Source organism: Adelges cooleyi, unplaced genomic scaffold (genome assembly GCF_023614345.1).
Source record: "Adelges cooleyi isolate 19-005CV unplaced genomic scaffold, UGA_ACOO_1.1 ACOO_flye_CR_arks_rails_tigmint_CR_PRNA_651, whole genome shotgun sequence".
Classification (NCBI taxonomy): domain Eukaryota; kingdom Metazoa; phylum Arthropoda; class Insecta; order Hemiptera; family Adelgidae; genus Adelges; species Adelges cooleyi.
Window position 1 is genome coordinate 8,780,153 of NW_026096352.1, and position 19,779 is coordinate 8,799,931.

Below are 19,779 nucleotides of genomic sequence, written 5' to 3' on the forward strand. Positions count from 1 at the left end.
GTAGGTATATTATGTATAGTTATCTCAGTAAAAGTAAATGAATAACATCAAATGATTATTGTCGTTTCCCGCTGTTAACAATTAATTAAATATATACACGCTGTACAACGTAGCGACGTTTTACACTTTTGTGCCGCAGTGAACCTAATTATTATTAGTATATGTTGAGCGTTTTGTGAATTATTCCTCTATAATATATTATAGATTCACGGTCCAGAGAATTTAATTTCCGCACGTCCAGAACGTCGCCTCGGAAATCGTCTGTACCAACGTAAACTAACCATTCTCCAATTGTCAAAGGCTCGCCAGACGAATGTGTTCTGCCCTCCTGAGGCGCAGTAACAGCTGTGTGCGTGTCCCCCCGAGTAGTCCCATCGGTTGATTAAAAGCAAAGAAAAATAAAATTATTAATCATAATATTGACGGCGACGCTTTTTTAATATAATTTATAAAAAACCACCCGACACCGATCGGTGCAATAGTATCTAATATTATAATACTGTCATTGCATTTACAGATCCGTCCGGTACGTCGTAATGGGCCAGACGCTAATAATTAACTCACGGGGGCATATTATTAGTATTACTATTATTATACAGTGTTTGGTGGACAAGTAGAGGTAAGAGCCGTTGAGGGGGGGGGGGCGGGGGTGTAAAGAAATAAAACGCGTTAAATCGACCGCGGTAAAAGTGACTGGCGGCAAAAAATAAACTCTATAGAGGTACTTTTTTTTTTAAATACATATTAATATTACGGTCCAATACTCTTCTCAGTTATCCCTTAAATATATATACATACGGTCGTAATCCTTATCGGTACTTAACGAGAGCGGACTCGTTTCGTTTCAGTAGCAAATGCGTTTTATTTAGACTGTCGTTAATAGACTGTAGCACAAAAAAAAAACCAAGAAAATATTTTCGTTTTTAACTGAATGACATGTTAAAATCACAAACTCAATAATCATTCGGATTGGCCAAGATCGGCTAGTGTAGGCATTAGTTATTCGGTAATTTATAACGAGTGATTATTTTTGAAAATTGTTATTTCACGTTTATAAACTAATTTATACACGCTGAATTTGACAAAAGAGTTAACATACGGTGTCGTCCAACTATTTTTCCGACTATAGGAGCGTTCCTATAGAGTAATAGAGTTGGTTAAAATCAATGGTAAGAGCCATTGCAATGGCCAATGTGTCGATTAAGATTTGCGAAATCGTTTAAAAGGTAACAGCTGCGCGAGGCCTCCGTTGTACAATAGTTAATACTATTAATTATTGTATTGTTTAACCGATTAAATGAAATAACTCGGTGAAACTAACTACGGTAACCATTATGATAATATCTAATCCTTTACACATTACACTCAGGTGTTTAAACTGTATGATTATTAAACCGAGGTATAAAATTGACTACGCTAGATAATTGAAAAGGCAAAAAATTCGTTTAAACGGTCAAGAAATTATTCCAAGAATAAAACAAAACGATATTGAATTTTATAGGATGTAAAACATCCCATTAAGAGTATCGGTCGAAGAGACGCTAAGCGAGTGTAGCCCATGTGTCTTTTCTTGCTAGTATACCTAGTTTTATACTAGTTTTTGATATGTGAAGTGTATTGGCATACAATATTAGTATTACACGTCCAATAGAATTGCTGTACCTACGTACAGAGCGTTTTCCGGTTGCGTTTACAAGTGTGCCCGTTCCAGCGGTATTTCTGCATAATCTCATCAACAACACGCGGCGATTAAACCCCAAATCGGACTGATGATACACTGTGTTCGGAATTAAATCATTATCCGGTGCACGCATCACTAGACGAATAATTCGAAATTTATAATATTATTAACGCAAATGCAATGCATTTTACGCGAAAGAGTTACGGTTAGAGGTACGGTCCTGTGACACAATACCTCCCCTGGCCGGTATATCTCCGTTTTGCCATCATTATGAATAGGTAGTACTACACAACGTACAACCGACGGTTAATAAAACACATGACGTTATTTTATTTGCTCACCCGACCGCGGTAACGATTACATCACCCACTCATAAGTAAGCATAATGTATTGCGTGCAACCTGTGTATTTTACAAACGGTTTTCGAATTAACGGAATAATTACATATTTTAATCGAAAATTATGTCGCGCTTCAATCGCATTAGTAATATATAATAATAATTTCGAGATAATAAACTACATGCCCGTGTCACCTTATAAAATGTTTATCTCTGTTTTTATTAAAGACAACAGCTGGATCTAAATTTGATACATAATGTAGGTATCTACTATAATTGTCTAGCGTTTAAATTATTCAACAAAAAAATAAACCTAAGCGAACATAAGATGAGCCCAAAAACAACGATTTTAAAGGTTTGAAATTAAATATATTTATTACTATGACAAAAGTCCAATTAGTAGCAATATAATTTCGACAGAACATTGCAATCAAAATGCTGAGTAGACAATAACTTAGATTAACATTTAACATCATCCTAAATGGTTGGTACCGGGTAACCTAAGTCGTTAAGGTATTCAAATGACTACTGACTCGGTTCCATTAAAGTTATGTAATATAAACTACTCTGAGCTACTTAAGTGATTTAGATGATGAAATGCTCAAGATATTCAATTGTAATTGTTTGAAAGGACCGTGGCATAAAAATACAGGGTGAATCACCCCGTATAATCTCTTTTTCCTGATCCCTAATAAAAAGTCAACTCGTTTGTACACACTCAATGGAAATACCCGTCTTTTTCATAAAATACTTAATAAAATTATAAATCTCTCAATGTTTGTTTTTTTTACCATTTGTGACTACTGAATACAGCAACATTTATTTTTGTTATAATTTATTAATAGATAGGTATTAAATTAATTAAAAAGTCGTGGCTCATTTTTGACGTATCATCCTATTATATACCCTATCGCTCCAAGTCGATTGACTAATTAATTTAGAATCGTTTTTGATCCGCTGAGTCTCCTCGACCCTTCTATATTATTACATCATAATCCTTTGTGTAAACTGTATTGAATTATTTGTATTAGGTAGATACATCACAGTGAGTTACTGTGTATTGATGTACCTATATTGTAATTTGTAAAACATAATTTTATTAAAGTGTGCACACGCTCTGGTTTAATTAAAATATTGATATAGTGTGCCTAATATATCATATGTATATATACTTCAATTAGTGCAAATAATTGCAGCTGAATATTTTTCTTGTTTGTTTTAATATAATTGTATATTTTATACTGTTGGTTTCGCGAGTTCATTTGATACATAAAGTTAAAATTTTTACAAAAATATTTTGAATAATGCTCGCTTTAATTGTATTTTTATTTACGAATGAAAAAAAATGAGTGAGTCATATACTGTAATTAAACACTGGAAAGTATACTACAATGGACTTGTACATAACTTTCCTTAAAGATTTGTTTATGATATATAAATTAAATTAAATATAGGGCTATAATAAAGGTAAACTAACAGTATTAAACCAATCAACTTTGATACAGAGGAGCAAAAAAAAAACTCATCGCGTGGAAAATTTCAGCTTCAATGCGGAGCTGAGAAGGTATTGTTTTTTTTATAATATATTTTACTTGTAGATACTACTCGCAGTTATATTCTTATTATTATTATTACTATTATTGTAACCGATGGGCGTTCGGGAATTGCTGTAGTTTTGTTTTTAGTTTTATACACATTTTTTTTTGTAATATTATTATTATTATTTTTACTTATTTTCCACTGAAGCAACCCATTGTTGCGTAGTAGAAAGAAACTTTGGTCCGAATGTTTTATTAATATTAAACTTCCGCCGGCGGTAGCGTTGGTCGCGATAGCGTTGCGAGAACATTTATGTCTGTAAAAACGATTACATTTTCAGAGCAGCGGCGACACCGGGTAGAGCATTATTATATACCGGCTTGGAGGAAAAATAAAATAATATCGTATGAAAACAAAATAAAAACGTTTCGGTCCGACACGAAAACCGAATTGTATCCGGAAACTTTTCGCCGGACACAAATAATATAAATACCCGACGCTAGATTCCTACCCGCCCCCTTAAACTCTCTTCTTATACTCGGTTTGCTATCGGTATAGTAGCTATAGTAGGTATAGGTAGGCATACACTCATGTGTTGGGTGACTTGTAACGTGTTAGCACGTCGTAAGAAACACCCGTCGCGCAGCAATCCAATATAAACTTATACAGCCGCCGTGTTCTTGAAGATGCTCGATCATTAAACATCGTGACACGTCAAAAAAAAAAATGCATACCCTATACACAATATTATACTAACTGTAAAGGGCCCCAAAACCGACGGCGACCCAGAGAGACAGAGAAAGGGAGAGAAATAAAAAATACACTCCCCCGTAACATAATATTATTATCACGGTAGGCAACTTAAAAAAAAACAAAACGTTCAGGGTATATATTATAATAAAAGAAGATCCAGAACCGTCCGGAACCCTTCGACGGGTCTCTCTTAGACAATGTAGTATATAACGTGTACACGTGCTCCGCTTGTGATTAAGACGCGTTGCTTTAATATCTTGGACGACCGCGGTGCAGTACTTATTATAATGTAAGAGTGGTGATGGCATGTAGTTCATTAATTTTCTCTTGCGGGTTTCATTGTTTTATTTTTTGGTATTTTTTGTTTTGTTTTGTTTTTCGGTGTTCGTCTCCAATATGATGATTACGCGATGACGAAACGCTCTCTCTCGTTCGTTCACTCTGAATGTTCTTTTTGTCCGTTCCTCTATTATTATAATTATTATGCCTTTCCCCCTCTCCGTCGCAGGCTAGTGCCCTTCTATGCTACCGTCGCCGGGTCTATCTACTTCGCAAGTACACTGCGAGGGGTGACATAAAAAAGGACTTTTTTGTTGTTCGTAAAAAAAAAAACAAAACAAAAGAGAGAGTATAAAAACCCTTGACACCGTGCATATACTATTAACCCATAGATTCCATGTAAAACGGCGGTTTTTCATTTGTATTTTGCATATATCTTGTTGTAGTACAGCTATAGAGTACACTGTACAGCTGCTGCTGTGTTTGGAGACCAGCAACTAGATTTTACAAAATAATTAGGGTCGAGTATTAGTGCAATTCTATTGCACTTATTAATATTTGTACAAGTCGACGGTGAGTGCGTTTTCCCCTAACTGCCGAATATAGCTGTTGTGGAATAATGTGCGTACTACAAATCAACGTTATGAGCCGTTTACATTTTTAGCAGCTTTACTGCACGATTATCTGATGAAACAAACCATTATAAGATCAATGAACTGTAATGTGTATACCATTCGATGGACATAGGAAACAAAAAACGTATTGAGACTTATAAAATATAATCTTCAGGGACAATGATTCTGGAATATTCTCGTAAAACATACTAGACAGGTATATATCATGTACTTACATGACATATAATCAAAAATCTTGGGAATTTAATGAAACTGTATGTGTATTATTTGTGGATCTCAAAAATGCATACGATTCCATTCACCGACTTAGCCACACAACCATATTAAAGGAGACCCTTGTGTCCTGACATCCATTTGGGAGAATATAGAAAGAGACATAATGATGAACTAAATGAACTCTTTCGAAGATCGGATATTATAAAAGAATTCTCAAAGAGAGAATGATTTGGGCAGGACATGCGCGACGGTCGTTAGTAAGTATAACCAACGAGTAGAAGCATCGACAAGAAACTAGACCGTCTTCGAAATAAAGTGGAACCTAGCATGCAGCGGAAGATAGCAGAAGATAGGGAGAAAGAGAGAGGACTTTGTTTGGCGGTATGGTCTTAATGACTGGAACATCCGAAGAGAAAGAAACATGACACCAAACTAGATTACTAACAATTAATGCGCCGTTTTATTTATTGGGTCTTATTACAGTTAAACAGAAATCGGCTTACAGTCTAAACAAAACATTGCCTAAACGATTGTCTTTAAAAAATTGGTGCTCATGAAACCGGACATTGACTAAATGGTACAATATAAGCTATATTGGATAATTTGCTTCGGTAAAAAAACAATTATTATTATAAAAGCAATATTATTGTTGCCTGGACATTGAACAGTGACTTTTTTTAAAAAAGAATTAATATTGTACATAATTTTCGGGTATTTTTTTTATAATCATTATCGACGATTGTCTTTGGTTTTATTAAGCACTATAGGTATATTCGTTCTCGGGCGAATTTTGCGGTGACGGTGCAAACCTTAGGATTTTATCATCTGATGGGATATTGTGTATTATTATAATATGGTATAATATCGGCGCGTAAGCGTATTCACAGATTATCGGTCACTTCTCGGTAGTCGCAGGATAATAAATGGCCGACGGCTTTGGTTTTTTCGAATTAAAAAATAATATCTCAATATCATCATAACGCTGTACGGTGTTCGGTATAGCGTGCGCTTGTTATTATTATCCGGTATATCGACGGCGGCCGTGTCTAAGAGCGATAGCGGCCGTGGCGACGTCGATGGCAGTAATTTGTCATAATATTTTAATAATATTAATATTATTTTCGTAGAATTTCATTACACAAGCCGTGTCCAGAGTCCATTAGTATCAATGACGTATTGGGCGTGATCCGTACATGCACATGGTTGGCTGGCCCGTTATCAAAATTTCGAAAATAAACTCACCTGCGTCCAATTAATTGTATAAAATATTTGAAACCTATGTAGTTCAATCGCCACCGCTGTAGCTATTTTTTTTATTGAATACATCTTCAATATCTAAGTATAATATTATATCATAATGTTACACTTCGACAAATTCGGAAACTGCAGATTTTTCTAAAACAATGTGTTCCTAATAATTATAGTACATTATCGGTGAAACGTGTCGATAAGTTGGCAAATATTATAACACAGTTTGTACCTAATTATACCTTATAAAGAACTACACAAATAAATTATTCTTTTTATATAATTCCACGAACTTCGATCATACAGTGATTTTAAGTTCATAATAATTCCATTTCTAGAAAAGTAAATATTTTGTTAAATATAAGTATTAACGATAATAGTGAAATAATATTTATACCTAATTAAGTATTAATATTATCGAACCTGCTTTAACCCAAAATTACAGTAAAATGTTGCATATTTTAAAAACACAAATTAAAATTGTACTAAAATTATATCAGGGAAGGGCAAAATCACTAAAAAATTAAAACATTAAATAGACAAAATCTTAGGTATTAACAATTAATAAAATAACATTTCGTTTAACAGACACAACAAAATTACATATGTAATTATTTATTTCACTATTTGGATAAACATTTCGTGTATTGACAAAAAATAATTTTTAAAACTAAAAAAAATGACGTTATTGACTTATGGGATTATGAAATGTACAAATTGTCAGCCTTTAAGGAGCCCATTTTTTATTTTTCAAAATTGTCAAAAACAAATAAGAAAACACAAAAAACCTAATAGATTTCAAAATTATATTTTAAATTATAAGTATAATATGTATAATATTTTAACTATTATGTTTTATTTTTGTAATAGCCTGTATTCCATATATACAATATATAACTTAATATTATGTTAAAAATTGATATTTCTTGATGGATAGATTCTTTTTTTATTACTTGAACAAGTTTTAAACAAACTGCGATGACAGCAAGCTATTCTGTCAGCTATTATTTATCTTAATGAACTATTAGAACTTCGTACTAGTTGTCTCATCAAACGCTGCGCTTGAACACTTTTAATGCTGTAAGTCTAAAATCAAAACTGGTAATAATTCTTTACGTGTGGAGATTTTCGATACTCTCCCAAGTCGGTAGTTTGACTGGCACGTGGGTCAATACAATGTCAAAGGTAGTCTTCGGGACAACTTGACAACGTTTGACGCGCTTTCAACCGATAAGACGAGACCCGCGAAAACCCTTCAAAAGAGTCGGACAGGCTTTTAAAACTATTTGAAAATTTAATTTTCATTAAAAAAACATTTTGATATTAAATAAAAGCCGGCAGGTTTCGACGAGCAGGTACGTTATAACGTGAACCTTTTATCAATAATTATCTTACTAATATACTTGAGTGTATGAGCGTTCAGAAAGCGTGACTCATCGTCTCCGGAGCACAAAAGGCGACTGGCACGATTCAAAACGTTTAAATTGTACTTCCGTTAAAATTCTTAGTACAGTTTTCGTTTACATACCATAATCGACTATTACAAAGTATGCGTTTTTTTAAATATGTGTTGTTTATGAATTTGCGTGACTAATCGGTGATAAGAAAGCGCAACTAATCGGCAATGAACACGTGGCAAGACCCAAGGCAAAAACGAACAACTGAAGATCTTTATCAATAGGGTTACTATAACAAAAAGTGGTGCCTCCACCAGACTATATTAAGTGCTAATAAATTATCTGGCTAGACGTATCTGACCAGTCTAATATTTAGTTTTTATTCATGATTGTATCTGCTTTGAAATTCGAACTTTGTCCAGTGGTCTGGTTCCGAGACGTGTCAGATAATAATATCTTAGCTGGTGTTATCATGAACAGGTAATTTTTTATTTATTGGTGTGGTATGTTACTCTATGAAGGTAGGTTGTCATCTAATCGACGGGATGATCAGTGTGCCACTTCGGAACTTGTCACTTTCTCTTAAAATAAATTGATGCAATTTTTGTTTACACAAAATCATTGTAAACATCATATTTTGACAGAAAATCAAATAACATATAATAATAGAAACGTTTCAATCATATTTTATATAGGGTTAGGTACAGTAAGCGCATTATTTCAAAATTATGTACAGTTGGATATTTCTATAACAACAGATTATAAGTAAAAACTAAATATTGTATTTAATATTACTCAAAACAAATTTGTATACGTGGCAACACTGTATAACAACAAACACATGATAAAACCTGCTTGATAAAATAATGTTTGGTAGTGTTATCAACTTCTGTAATTAATATATATTATATTATATGGTTTTCCAAAATTCATAAGTAATATAATATACAGACTAAACAACTGATTACAATAATAATAGTATAAACCCAAAAATGAAGTACTTCATGTTTTCGTCATGAATTTGATTGTGTTAAAATGTGCCTGTATTATGCATTTTTCAAAATAAACCAAAACTTCCAAAGAAGTAATAAATAATATTATATATTTATATGTGTTAATTGTATGTTATAAACAAACATAATATACCTACGGCTGAGCTTACTGCGATGGGGTAGAGTGTAATATTGTTTAAGAATGTTATATTCAACGCGATTGTATGGACCGTGTATTATAATTGTTTTTTTGTTGCCCTCGACGAACGTTTAACAGACATAGAAAAATATCACAACCGCTCGTCCTTGCATCAGGTCGTAAATCGTGAACTCTTCAATCTTGTGCAAAATATTCATCACCGTCACGAGTCAGAGTGACGTACAATAAGTCCTATCGTCGGCATTGTCTACCCTCTTATGCTTTTGCTAAGTGCGCGTTCAAAATTGCAATCCCTCCGACACGTTACTTTTTTCTTTCTATAAAGAAATAAATACAATTCTGCGCTTCACGATCTCAGACGCGATTCGTCGCACCGAAAAATGAATAGTAATATCGCGTTTTAGAAGTTAATAAAAAAAAAATTGGCAATATTTATACATCAGAAAGACTCGAGAGAACTCCTGGAAAAGTGTTTGTAGAATATGATTTGCCCGAATCAGAATCATATTCGCCGAGATCGGTTTCGGTGTGCAAACAACACGCGCCGAATAACATATTATAAAGAATTTATATTTGTTTCGAAATTGATGGGAAATGGTAATATTTAACAGGTCAGACATATTGACTTACCAGAAACTAGTTTCTATTGTTATAATAATAACATTATTGTTATTATTATATTCATTGTTAACGTTTAATGTTTCAAATCAAAGGTTTTATGAAGACATCGGTGTAAGGATTGTGAGGCACAACAGCACAAGCGAAATCTACTATAAAAATGAATACTACTATTTTGTTTTGTTTATTAAGCCATTTTAGTTGTTTGAATATTATCATTGAAAAAAAAATCAGAAGAATCTTGCAACACTTAGCCGGGTTATATAATGGACTATTTTATAGGTAATTAGTAGAACCGGTGGGTGTAGAAAAGCCAATAGGGTTAGCTGGACAACTAAAAGAGGTGATTCTGAATCCAATTTTTCAGAGAAACTCAGGACGGTCAATTAAGCCGTTAATTAATTTGTACTAAGACCCCGCCAATGGACTTGCGTACCACAGTAAGTAAAAGCGACTGGACTAAGGCGGCCAGCTACTTGGTCAGTAGACAAATTAACAATATCCATTCCGATCACAGTTCGGCACTGCGGGTCAATATAATATAGTGGCATCGCACGTGCTGCGATCGTATGCGGGACCTTGGTCTACTAAATTAGTGGCTAAAATTTTGACTTTTGTTGATGTTTATGGGCGATACTCCCGGCGGTAGTTCGGCCAAAGTTTCGACGCCCCCCCCCCGCGTTCGTATATACTATTTGGCCGATTGAAACAAACGGCTGCGGACCAAAGGGGAGGAGGTAAAAAAAAAGTTTTTGACGAATGCCGTGATAAACGCCGACGCTTCGAGAGCGGTTGCGTCGTAAGTTATTAGCGAGATTAAAAAGTTTTTTTTCTCCACATTTTATATACCTACACGTGTCGTGTGTATCGATTGCCTATCCGTTGTCGCCTACGATGGTAATGCTGAAATGATGACTGAGCGGTAGTTAAAAATGGTGGCCATACGAAGCAGTCAATCAAAAAGCGAAGAAAAATGTAAAAGCCTCACTAGCTATGGAATGAAATATTTTTTGAGGTGCATTTAGGTGCAAATTTCACAACCAAGTTCCCTCTCCCTCCAATTGTTATACCAATTAAATATAGTACAACTGGATGTTCATTAAAAAATTTAATCGAATAACCATAATAATTGTAAATTGTAATTGTAACTCAACCAAGAGACCATATAACCAGGTTTGATCCATTTTTTGAGCATTTTTATGTTAAAATACGGAGGGCTTTAAAAGATATTACGTTTGACCATAGCAAACGGAAGTTCAAAGACTACCTTTTAACACGTCATATTATTTTTGTAAAATATTTTGTGCGTTTTATGATTTTAACAGTACATCGAAATGGGAATAAAATAGTATTAGGAATGTGTTGCCTTACGTTCTCACGTTATGCAAAAGTAATTTCCTCCTTCGTTAAAGATGTTGACGGCCTTGTAGAAAATTAGTTTATCGCAATGATAACTTTAGTATGCATAAAACGACCTTTGCTATTGTTTGCCCGTGTCTTCTTTATGCGCTTAAATCGTCAAGACCCGTACGTAGGTCGGAGCGGCGTATAGCTACGTGATACTTATTTTATGAAAAAAGTTTTCGGATGTCTACTCAAAATTTATAAAAGGGTTCTTGCGTACCACAGAATGTCGTGTATTGTTGGGTGTTTGAGAGACAACGTTGACTCCGATGTTATACAGTCTCATACTATTATAGAGCTTTAACATATTACATTATGTGTTTATCACACATAACATGTCCGTCGATCCATCTTTTTTGGGTTGTCTGCCCCAAACAAATAAATGTTTGTAATTTGATAAAACAGTCATTCTACTTCCATCTTACATTTCAAATATAATTATAATTTTCTCCCATTCTCTATCCGTAGAAGTATACTTTAAATGTTGGCATCACACGATAAAGTTGTAAATGGATTTTAAATACAACACGAATAGAAATTTTCCACAATTAATTAAAACATATCAATAAAGAACTTGATTAAAAATTCACAAAATATTAACCAATAATTTTAAAAAAATACACAGTAATAATATAAAAATTCAAAAAATATCTTCTCAAGTATACATTAAAGCTAAAGCCTAAAATTGTATTACACAAAATTTCAATAAAACTAGACTTTAGTCCTATAGAAGGTTTTCAGAGGAATATTATAATAAAAAAACAAAGCTTTAGGAATAGTTACGGCTAAGGCAGTAACTACGACTAGCGAAATCCTGAAGGATTTATGTTTTTATTTTTTATAACAGCTTATAATTTGCCCTTTGTATATGCTGTACACGTGTCCAACTTCGAGCGAGGAAAATCTTTGATTTCAATAAAACGACCGCCCGGCTACGAATGGTCGAGACAGTCTGTAGGACAATTTGTTTTTTGTTTGTTGAATTTCTAGGTTTGGATAGAACGACCAGTTTACTCGTGTTTTACATGTATAGGGCGAATGCATTTGGGCATTCCAAAATAAAAAGTACTGTATATTAATACGGTGTATTATGTACAAGTCGACTTCATTGTTACCGAAAGCCAATGCTGAAAGTAAATAATTCAATTTGAAGAGACTCGGTTTTATGACACTGACTCGGCCGGCCTTGTGGCTCACCCGACTTTATAGTCGGGTGAGACAATTTTCGGTTTTGTTTTAGTGTCGGCCGGTTATTATCCCTTAATACAATATAAAATAACCTTTGCCAGTTGAAGGCGTTGGAAAGTTTTTGAGGAAAAAACGTATTGTGTAAACTGACAAATAACAAAAGCGTTATTATACCGAGTGGGGCTCTCGAGGGAGTCGTTATCTTTTCCGGCGTAATATTCTCCCCGATGGATTATATCTATATAACAATTATTATATTTCGCAATATAATTGAACCGTAAAATAATAATTGAAAAACTTGTATAATATGTTAACAATAAAGTTCAATAGCGACGACATCTTCTTCTCGGGCGATTAGTGCATAACTACATAGGTAATCGTCGACAGAGAAAAATATATACCTAGTTAAAGCGTTTCGCCACTAATTTCACCATCATAACTATTCTATTTGCCTACTCTGCTTTACTTGTCGTTAATAATTCAATTCAAAAGCATTTCGCAGAAACCATTCGAAACACCTCTTCATCGTTGTACTATTTTTGCTAAACAACTTAATCCAAATTACTAACTCATGTTTATTTTATTTTTTGTTACAGGTAAGTGCCTTCGACGATGAGTTGCCGTTTAAGACTTTCTGTGAACTCCATCATTGCGTGACAACAAGCTAAAAATGTATTTAACGCTATCTGTAAACAACATGGATCATTGTAGGCTAAACATGTTGTGTTGAAAACAAAAGTGGATAGAAATATTATAAGGCGTACCGTCGTGCTCAAGTACACACATAACCATGGGCAAATTCGTTATCCCAGGTAGCGTTTTTCAACCTCGACAAAATAATAATAAATGTATATTTAAATATATTCATAAGCGTCGTTAAGGGTAGTCATCACAGCTTCATTTAAAACATTTTTTAATAGAATAGAAAAATTATGAATATTTTATCTCACCCACAAAATTAATAAATTGCTATTCGTTAAAATTATTAAAAAAGGAAGTGGGATAATATGCTGTATCAGCTTGATGACCTGTGCTGTAGCAATTTCACTGTAAAGTAATTAAAACGATAAGCTTCAGTTTGACCAATTTTGTAGAGTACAAAAACATGGGGCAGTCATATCCAATTGGTAATATTTTAATCAACAATAATCGTATAGTTAATATTGTATAATCTTCGTTAATATAATACAGCACGCAATACAAAATAATTAACTTGAGAGAACTTCATAACTAAGATTTAATAAACGTTTTGCATTTGGCTATTTCAGACAACTGTTCTCACACACCTTTAAGTATACAATTTATATAATAGGCGGGCGCATTTTAATGACATTTATAACATGAATCTTCTAGCAACTTATCAGGTATCACATAATTAGGTTAATATTAGTTCATAACTTATAAAACCAAGTGTAATATTTTACTCCGTAGATTTTTAAAGCGTGTTAGTATATTATTACGGATGAAGTATATTAATAAAAAAAAACAAGTGCGTTAACCGGCCACCATTGACGGCGAGGGTTTAGTAAAATATACATAATGTTACATAGTACATTGTACGGTGCCAGTACGAATTTCAGCGCGACCTCATTTTGATTTATTATTTGTTTAACTAAATGTTAATGCAATTCTTACGCGTTAGTAAAAATAATACTAAAAAAAACACCGTCACAAAAGCTTTATTACAATATGAAAATGATTATCATACACCACCGGCCGGGCTAGAAAAGAGATGTGTGATATAATATATTGTAATAGTAATATATATATATATATATATATTCTTCGTTATTTTATTTGCGCCGCGTGCGAACATAACTTGTTACTTTCGCGTACACGTTTTTATGATATTACTCATTTTCCATCGACCGTGTGCTCATCATCCGTCCTAGGAAAACACATTGTGCTGCAATGGGCGATGGGTAGGGGAGGTTCTTTGCAATTTATTCACAGCCTCTCCTCGCACACTTCCACCGTTTCCCTCCGGCGGTCATTTTCGCATATAGGCAGGTAAGCCCCGCCGAAGATATTACCCGTTGAACGCGCACGACGTCTTATAGCTTTGTGTAATTCCCCTACACCGCCCCTGGACGCCCCCGCCAGACTCTACATCAGTGTCTACATCGCGATAAACTTGACGAATATTTTCATTGTGCGCGTCAAAAAAGAGAGAAGCAAACGTCGTCCCCTTGATACATTTCCCACGATCACATATTTTACCTCGTATATATGTACCTGCCATTGTACACGCCGTGTACGTTATTATAATAATACATATTATAATGAACTCGGCGGTATCTCGTATCCCGGGTAATGAACGGGAAACTCGCCAGGAGCGTACACCGGGGATTTATGTTTTTCAAACGTACGCGCGTACGACCGTGTGGAGTTAAATAAAAAAAATATATATTCTCATCTCCTTCGGGAAAATTGCCGTCTATGTGGAAAAAAAATGATATAATATTATAACTTATTCATAAATTACCGGCGAATAATTACTGAATATGTACCGTTCGCGTTGAAACGTGTCAACAACGGTACCCATTGAACTCAGCATATGTAACGCGTATTGCCTATAGTCGGCTGCCATTTTGTAAACAGCTATTGTTTTGTCCATAATATTTATTGTCATCATGTTATCATCACCTAACCTAACATTTTTTGTATGTATCATGGAAAAGTAACGTAGTATCTTCACTTTTTATGAAATTGGTACACAAAATGGCTGCCTCCCAAGTCGGGACATTTGTCAATCTGAATCCGCGTTCTAAATACTGAGTTTAATGCCGGTACCCGACTTGAGTATCGTTTCCTATTACTGAACACCTATTGTATAGACTATCAAAAATAATATCAAACGTTTTCGGATTTAAGCTACACTATTCTCTTGGATTGTGTCTCATTGAATTGTACTTTTACACAAAAAAAAAAACCATTAAATATTAATAAACTAGGGAGAATTTAAATTGAGGAAGTACTAATTTGGGCGACGCTAGTACCAATACAGATCATTCGTGCAATATAATGACTACAAAATAACAGTGTCCATCATTATAATTATAAAAACTAATCTTCCAAGTAATGAAATCCGATGTGGGTGAAAAAATGTTTTCGGACAGAACCGTATGCCTTTCAAGTACAGAGTACTATATCCCCGATAAAAACCTAACAGTGAAAAAAGGCCAAGTTCCAGACCCCCCTCCCAAAGATGTCAGCCAAAGTAGTGATATCTACATTGTGGCCAAGTCTGATATTTCTTTAGTTCATAACCATACTTCACTCCTACTTTCATGAGCAACACTGCTCTTTTATTCGTATTTCTTAACACTTGGCCAGTTTGTGAATGAAACATGACCTTTCTGAACGAGGCATAAAACAGACTTGTCCGCAATGTAGATACCACTACTTTGATAGGCTGGCATTTTTGGGAGGGGGGTCTGGAACTTGGCCTTTTTTCACTTTTAGGTTTTTGTTGGGGATATCATTCCTTTTTGCGGGTTTCAGTTTCAAGTACAGAGTACTATATCGTTATCGAGAATTATCTCGATTATTAACAAATAAAAAAACCTTTTGTAGTTTCGCTTTTAAATTTTAGCAACCGCACTAATGCGTGTAAAATATATCTGAGTACAATAGGTACGAACTGTCCGTTGACGTTGCCGGAACGGTTTTCCCACATCCTCTCGCCATCTGTCATTCGGTTGCCTAACTCTAAGCGCAGAACGTTTTCGATTATTCAATAGTTATGGCCCACTGTGTAATTCGACATTAATTACATGATTAAACGCACAAATCGACAGCGTTAGGCGTTTTAGTTATTTTGAATCAATTCTTTAACCATTCATTTTAGTTTGTTCGTTGTGAAAACAACACATAATTAAAAAAATTTAACATCCCCTCCCCATCCTCATCCTCGACCTAATCCTTGACCTCATCCCCATTCCCACCCTCTTTCTTATTACCTCCCTACCCCAACCCCATTCTCACCCCTAATCTATTTCTCTCTTATCTTATCAGATAAATCAGCTGATTTTTTCGTTATGATAAGCGGTGTCGATTTTTCCGTTTATTTACCAAAGTAAAGACATAAAAATGTCAAAAAAAAATACATGAATTCAAACTACCGCTACCGAATTTCTGCCCATTAGACCATAATATTATGATATCTCATATCTCTTGCATTCATTTGTTGTAAAACCGGCTACCATAATATGTCCTATTATCTTTTTTTCAATCCAAATAGAGTTAGCAAGAGTCACTTGGAAAACTGAGACAAAGAAAGTTTAAACATTCCAAGGTACTTTTGAGCGGTATAAAAAAAAATTTACTTTTGTTTTAACTACCCGTTTAAAAAAACGGTAATCGCAATATTGTGTAAATCTTTTTAACGATTTCGGTTTTATCTTCGACGATTGTCGGTGATTATTCCGCCTATTCAAACGCGGCGTAGTACAAATTTCGACTAACTTCCCTCCAAGCCAAAGGGTTACTCTTTTGTTTGACTCCGGTAATTTTTGTCCTATCTAAAAGCCAAAACGACGATATTAAAATATAATATTTACGCGTTATTATATACGAATACAATAAACGGATCAGCGCTAAACAATGAAAAGTCTAATAAATTAAGACATTAACTGTTTTTAGTTTTTTTTATTTCCATCGGCTATTATGCAGTAATTATTGTGTTGTTCGACTGTGGTAATTATAGCTTGTATGGTTTTAATGACATTGGGACAATCTTGATAGAGCAGGATATTAACCCACCAACGAATAGTTATCATAGAGGATGGCAATGTACAGCCGCAACCATCGTTATGACCATGGTAATTTTCACTAATCCTTACCGTCTCCCTGCGCTCCGGAGTTGATCGTCAACAACCACCATCGCCTCCACCAGAGCACTACCCTGTTTTTTACTTTTAGTTGACGTTAAGACATGTATGGTGATCGTTAGCGAATGAATGTGCAAGCAGAGCTCCCACAGCCGATACACAAGTCTGTTTGTTGTCGTCAACCATACAAATGAGGATACACAGCATCATGTCCAAATAATTTATCGGTTACCTACCAACCTGACTTGATGTTTTCTAATATTATTTAAATAGTCACCTTTTTGCTATGTTAATATACGAGTTAAAAAAGTGTAGCTTAATGCTAAATCGTATTAAAAAATATGCTTATAGGTGCGCTTTTTACAAATGCTAGTGTAGAGGATATTTAAGAAGAGTGTTTCTTAGTATTTGCATAACTTTCGAGTAGTTATAAATTATATTTCTGTTGAACTTACATAAAACGGTACATATGACAAGAAGCAACCGCCATCAACTAAAAACACTGCATTTCCGAGTACAGTACTGACCTAACTTCAAAGAAATATAAATATAAATCTTAAATATAAGTAAAACTGTTATGTATAATAATATTTCGGAAAGTTTAATGGGTTTAAAATCGAAATAACACAAATTACTTTTAGTATACAAATCACCTACTATATTTTATTGTTTTTATTTTCAGTAATAAAAAAAGACGTATTCTTATTAAACAAAAAGTTTGAGATAGCTTTCTAGCACTCACAATGTTCGCGATGACCAAACATTAGGAATATTGTTTTAATACCGTATGTCTAACCTAAGTCTTAGCAGTTTATGGACATACTGTTGGGTTAAGAATTCGATGATGTATGATGTACATGACGCTTACAGACTGTCTTATGCTTTTACACTGTAGTTGCTACCGACGGTTTTCGATTCCATATGTACTCTAGTTGAATTTCTCACGGGGAAATACTTTTTGCTGTTTTAACAGTTTGACGGGCTAAAATATGTAATTATGAAAGCAGCGTTATTTTTTTTGTTTGACTAATACAAATGTTTTTATGTATCTCTCTGACGGTGCTGTATACGATGGTGTGCACATGTGTAGCAAAAGATGAGGTAGTATATAGCGACATGAATATAAGAAGTTTTCGGAAAAACAGTTTCGAAACTGATGTTCAACATTTGTTGTGTAACTTATATAACGAAACACAGGAAGGATCGAGATGGGAAGGAGGAAGACCGACGTATGACACGGATAGTTTTTCGTCCCGTTCCAATGATATACGATAATATAATATGTACGGCTCAATAGATACAAACAGCTTTTGGCTTTCCGGTGACGTTTGTGATTTCTAAACTTGACAACCCTGCAATGTACGAATGAGATTACCCTGGAGTGTTTTCACCGAAGCGTGACGATTTTCAAAAAGAAAAAAAAATCCGCGAAAACAGCTTTATTATCTCTAGAAACGGCACGACAGAGAAATAGTATTTTGCCTTTTCTTATTACCAAATGCCAACTCAATAGAAACTATTTGACGTGACTAGCCGTTCCGGTGCCGAGTATTCAGGAGCAACTCTAATTTCCTCACACCTGTCACTGTTTGTAGTCAGAAGGGTACTTACTTTAAACAGACACATATGTATGTCTCGGAAAGAGTAGTTTCACTAAATCTATTGTAGATTCTGAGAGAGCGGAGCGCCAAGTTATTGTGAGAAGTATTGATTCATTTGTCGTTTTTCTGTTCTCTAAAATTGCCATGTATTAATAACAGCCTGTACTATTTCTCTTTTGTTTCTCGGTCTTGACACAAGTGTACCAACTTTTTTTTGTCTTCATCAAAACTATACTTTCATATAAATAATAGTGTATTAGTGTTTTTTTTTTTGAACATACAACGGGCATTATCATATTTTTCTTATAGTCTGAAAGTGCGGTACGTCCAATTGCCTAATTCCTTAGTTGTCTTTCGTAATTGATCCCAAATACGTTTTAAATTATTTAACTCTATTGAATATTTATCACGTTTTGTTCCTTAAACGAGACATGTTATTAATAATAATCTGAAATGAATAATTTCTATGTAGTGTCTTTCTATGTTCTTATGCTCTACCCTTAGTTTTTACATTTACCGTTATTTTAGTCTTAACGAACGACTTACAATACTTACAAAAATAGGAAACACCAACGTGCCTTCAACCGGATGTCACTTGTAACGCTGACCCTTTATTATATAATATTTTATTACAGTAGCGTTTTTTCCTACTAAATAATATAATATTCTGGTGCCAGCCTTTAAATTTTGGGTAACTGTGTTTTTATTCGAAACGTTTTTCTTAGAGTTTTGCTGCATTACGGCTTACCCATATGAAAACAAAATACATGTATACTATATTATATTACATTCTAACACATATTCAGGCTTTACTTGTGCGAGCCGGGTAAATATTTATTGCTTAGCGAGTTGCGGGCCAATTGGTGAAAAAACAAATAGAAATGGGGCAAAACAATAT

The 19,779-nt window shown here is 34.2% G+C and overlaps 1 protein-coding gene across 2 annotated transcripts in view; it reads left to right on the forward strand.

Annotated features, from left to right (window-relative positions):
- Positions 1-19,779, forward strand: part of LOC126844259 (hemicentin-2-like) — a 261,328-nt gene that overhangs the window by 37,599 nt on the left and 203,950 nt on the right. Inside the window, exon 1 of one of the 2 annotated variants that reach the window (XM_050582306.1) lies at positions 3,565-3,583. The exons of the other annotated variant lie outside the window; for it this stretch is intronic. The gene's annotated coding sequence lies outside the window, so the exon portion shown is untranslated. Of the gene's footprint in view, positions 1-3,564; positions 3,584-19,779 lie in introns of those variants that run through there. 2 annotated transcript variants of the gene reach the window in all.